This window comes from Electrona antarctica (assembly GCF_951216825.1).
Source record: "Electrona antarctica genome assembly, contig: scaffold_230, whole genome shotgun sequence".
In the NCBI taxonomy this organism is placed as follows: domain Eukaryota; kingdom Metazoa; phylum Chordata; class Actinopteri; order Myctophiformes; family Myctophidae; genus Electrona; species Electrona antarctica.
The window spans coordinates 115,757-120,909 of NW_027638291.1; positions in this window are offsets into that span (position 1 = coordinate 115,757).

The following is a 5,153-nucleotide window of genomic DNA, read 5'->3' on the forward strand; positions in this document are numbered from 1 at the left end:
AATAAACCTGATTCTCAAAATAAGTCTCACCCAGCTCGCTGGCAACAGGATCTGCAGAACTGGTTGTGGGCTGTTCCTCATCACTAGCATCCAGGAGAAGCAGCATGTCTGAAATGTAGATCAATTCAGGCATTTAGGTCCAAGCACATGTAGTTAGCCTTCATTTACTGTACTGTCATAAAGTAAAAGTACTGTCATAGTAAATTTACATTTATAATCAAATGTGCTGCATAGTAAACTAGGATCACATGCAGAACTCACCCAAACCAGCAGCAGCATCGTCAATGGGTGATGGCTGTGATGGATCAGATTCAGATATGGCTGAAATGAAATCCCATATCAAAATATGTACATCAAATCAATTATATCTAAGTGACTTACAATAAGCACAGATATAAAATGCATATATTGTTAGCCTGCATAGAATGTCAGTACAAGAGTACATGTGTTTGCATTGTGAAATTGAATTTACATTGTACTTGAATGTGGTGCGTAGTAAACTGGTATCACATTCTAAACTCACCCCATCCGTGTGAAACGGCAGCAGCAGCCCCGAGTAGTGGCTGTGATGACGGGTCATCAGAATCAGATATGGCTGAAATAAAAATCACAGTAAAATATCAAATATGTACATCATTTTATCAATTCTATCGAAGCGACTTACAATAAGCACAGATATCAAATGCAGATATTGTTAGCCTGCATAGAATGTCAGTACAATAGTACATGTGTTTGCATTGTGAAATTGAATTTACATTGTACTGGATGTGGTGCATAGTAAACTAGGATCACATTCTAAACTCACCCCATCCGTGTGAAACGGCAGCAGCAGCAGCACTGGTTGAAGGCCGGTGGTCATCATCAGACAGGGCTGAAATGAAATCACAGTAAAATATCAAAATGTGTACATGAAATCTATTGTATCATATCGACTTAGTGTTATTATATGGCCTCAGCTGCCTGACTCAGTGACAGCATTTCTGCATAAGCATATTGATAACCATGACATGATTGTCTGCATCAGAAGGACTGACTATGTACAATATGATATGATGACATCACTACTGCATCAGGGGACTGACTATGTACTGTATGATATGACGACATCACTACTGTATCAGAGGGACTGACTGTATGTACATGATGATATGATATGCATGCGTGTTCCTGCTCATTCTGTCATGGTTATCATGGTTTGCATGCAAACCATGATAACCATGACAGAATGAGCACAAAAATAGCAGATCTACAAGCTCGTAGCGCGCCACTGTGGCGCGCTACGAGCTTGTAGATCTGCTATTTTTGTGCTCATTCTGTCATGGTTATCATGGTTTGCATGCAAACCATGATAACCATGACAGAATGAGCAGGAACACGCATGCATATCATATCATCATGTACATACAGTCAGTCCCTCTGATACAGTAGTGATGTCGTCATATCATACAGTACATAGTCAGTCCCCTGATGCAGTAGTGATGTCATCATATCATATTGTACATAGTCAGTCCTTCTGATGCAGACAATCATGTCATGGTTATCAATATGCTTATGCAGAAATGCTGTCACTGAGTCAGGCAGCTGAGGCCATATAATAACACTAAGTCGATAAGGACAGAATGAGCAGGAACACGCATGCACATCATATCATACAGTACATATATAGTGCTATAATCTAAGTGTTTGAACATTTAGAAAATGCTGTTCTCATACCTCCATGGGGTGCCTGGGCAAACTCATCCATGTCATCGTCTGACCACGCGTCTCTAACCCACTCGCCTGGGTCTGACTCTGACCCTGACCTGTCTGAAAACGTAATCAATATTACAATGTATTCATAATATATATAATTGATTCATCTAGACTACACACGTTCTTTCATCATTATGGGATAAGGGACATGCAGCTACAGTATAACGCACGCCAACAATACATTCGATATTTTCGTTTTATAATTGATTCAGATGCAACAGGGTCTCATCTCCCAGTGGGATACACTTACAGTAGATTAGAAAGTACAGTAACAAAACGCGATTCAGTATTAGCTTAGTAGGTAGCACAGTAGACTAACGTCTACAGTAAAATTGCAAATTGGAGGTTCTTACCGCCTTCTTCGGCAAACTGAGCGAGGTCCTCTCTAGTCGGATTCCACTCATCATGGAGGTCGACGAGCTCCTCTTCCTCCTGATCACTTTCTCCCGGGGAGAGAGCGTCGGGGGACGGGGGACGAGATGCAGCGGCGGCCGCTGCTGCGACTCGAGAACTCCGCCGAGGTGGCGGCGCCACAACGCTGGTTGCTTGCCCACGTTGTGTACTGGTCCCAGGACACAACGTAGCCTGATCCAGGCTGAGCCCAGCCTGGATCGGATCGTCCTCCTCGAAAGCAGAAGCCTCTTCTTCCGAGTCAGTCTCGTCCTCGACCTTGTTCTTGAGCAGCCAAGACGCGATCGAGGATTGACCAGGGAGGGGAACGCGGCGTTTAGGCGGCATGTCGCAAAATGGCGACAAGACGCGGGGACAGGGGAAATGGGAGACAAGAGACAAACAGTAAACTAACACTACACTTGACTAGACTGACGAAACAAAACACTCAACACTGAACACTGATCCAAACTAAATAACTAAATCCTACTGCTACTACTAACTGAAATCTAACTGGAAACTCTAACTGGGGGGGAAAAAAACTAACGTGTGGCCTATACTAACTAAACGGACGGACTAAACAACTAAACTATAACTATATAATAAACTAATCTATTACTATCTACTACTAATACTACCACTAAAGACTACTACTACTACTACTACTACTAAATCGGACGGCTATACTCTAAATGCTACTATAAATCGCTAAATCAACTCAACTGCTCTGCTCAAAATACGTATACGCTTTGTCTCAATGACTCTCCAACTCCCACAGCGAAATCGAGGTATCCGGGGCTTTTTATAAGTTTTGGTTTGATCACGTGACCGGGTCTTTGAAGGTGCGATCGGAGCTACTTTATATATTGTCCGGGTGCATAGAAAGTTGAATGAAAGTATTCTATAAAAAAGTGATTGAAACGTATTGATACGTGATCCGCACCCGACGTTTGATTAACTGATAACGTATTGATACGCGATCCGCGTTGGGAGTGTTAACTCACTCTCTCGTCGATCTCAGACAGTACACGTGTGTGCGCGTGCGCGCCAGCGAGTGTGTGTGTGTGTGTGTGTGTGCGTGTGTGTGTGTGTGCAGTGTGTGTGTGTGTGTGTGTGTGTCTCACTCTAGCGGTGGTATAGGCAGTGGGTTGTATGTTTACATCCGTCCGTCTCTCTCTCTCTCTATATCTCTCTATGTCTCTCTCTCTCTCTCTCTCTCTCTCTCTCTCTCTCTATGTCTCTCTCTCTCTCTCTCTCTCTCTCTCTCTCTCTCTCTCTCTCTCTCTCTCTATGTATCTCTCTCTCTCTCTCTCTCTCTATGTCTCTCTCTCTCTCTCTCTCTCTCTCTCTATGTCTCTCTCTCTCCCTCTCCCTCCCTCTCTCTCTCTATGTCTCTCTCTCTCCCTCTCCCTCCCTCTCTCTCTCTATGTCTCTCTCTCTCCCTCTCCCTCCCTCTCTCTCTCTCTATGTCTCTCCCTCTCCCTCCCTCTCTCCCTCTCCCTCCCTCTCTCTCTATGTCTCTCGCTATGTCTCTCTCTATGTCTCTCTCTCTCCCTCTCCCTCCCTCTCTCTCTCTCTATGTCTCTCCCTCTCCCTCCCTCTCTCCCTCTCCCTCCCTCTCTCTCTATGTCTCTCGCTCTCTCTATGTCTCTCTCTATGTCTCTCTCTCTTTCCCCCTCCCTCCCTCTCTCTCTCTCTCCCTCCCTCCCTCCCTCCCTCCCTCCCTCCCTCCCTCCCTCCCTATCTCTCTCTCTCTCCCCCTCTCTCTCCCTCTCCCTCCCTCTCTCTCTCTCTATGTCTCTCCCTCTCCCTCCCTCTTTCTCTATGTCTCTCGCTCTCTCTTTCCCCCTCCCCCCCCCTCTCTCTCTCTCTCTCTCTTTCCCCCTCTCTCTCTCTCCCTCTCCCTCTCTCCCCCCCTCCCTCCCTCCCTCTCTCTCTCTCTCTCCCTCTCTCTCTCCCTCTCTCTCTCCCTCTCTCTGTCTGTCTGTCTGTCTGTCTGTCTGTCTGTCTGTCTGTCTGTCGATGCAACATGTTGTGAGCTTGTAGATCTGCTATTTCCAAATGGTCAAAATAGTCAGGTTCACTGTCGAAGTATCCTTTATATATAGAGGGTCCCTGACCCCCTGTAGTAACTCTGTGGACTACAGGGGGGGGGGGGGGGTCCCTGGAACTACTTATTTTCAGATGGGGGTCCAATTACATAGAATGTTTGGGGTCCTTGACATGAAATAGTTTGAGAACCACTGACATAGAAACATGAGGTTTATGATTTAGAAGACATGTGTAGAATCTGGTCTCAGGTCTCAATGGGTTAATAATAGGTGGGTTATTGAAATTAATGATCTCCTACAATATAGATGCTAGGGTTCATTTGGTTAATCACACAAATATTTATTGGACCCCCTGTAGTAACTCTGATGTTATGGCCTCTACTACCTGACAAGCACCTACCTATTTGTATGTGACACCATGGAATGGTTGGTGGACCAACCAGTTCATAGGGTTATTTGAATAACCTTGAAGCAAGAGACCCTGAAGACCTTGGCCCTGAGTTGTCACAGCTGCTCCAAGATTGAGCCAGACATGAAAGAGATGGAAGAGGACAACAGGGACACTGCAACAGTAGACCAACATCTTTATCACAAATAGGAAGCTAAATCAAGGAGTTTAGCAGACACAAAGGACAGAACTGGACTTCTTAAGACACTGAACACAGCGAACACTCAGGGGAGAGTATTGTGAACATCATCAGTGGGTAGATAGACACACCAGTTGTCAATAGACAGTGCTGTAAAGATAGGCTGGCTTGGCTATACTTTTGTCACCGGCAGATTCACGTCTGGCCACTGCGAGGCTACTATAAAGAGTGGGAACACAATCTTACAAGATTTAGAAAAGACGTCCTGGTCAAAGCTATTTTACAAGACCATCCCATCTAAAGTGAAGATGGTGGCAACAGCCAAATCCATGCAAATGATACACTCAAAGTGTATGACCTAATTGCTATCTAT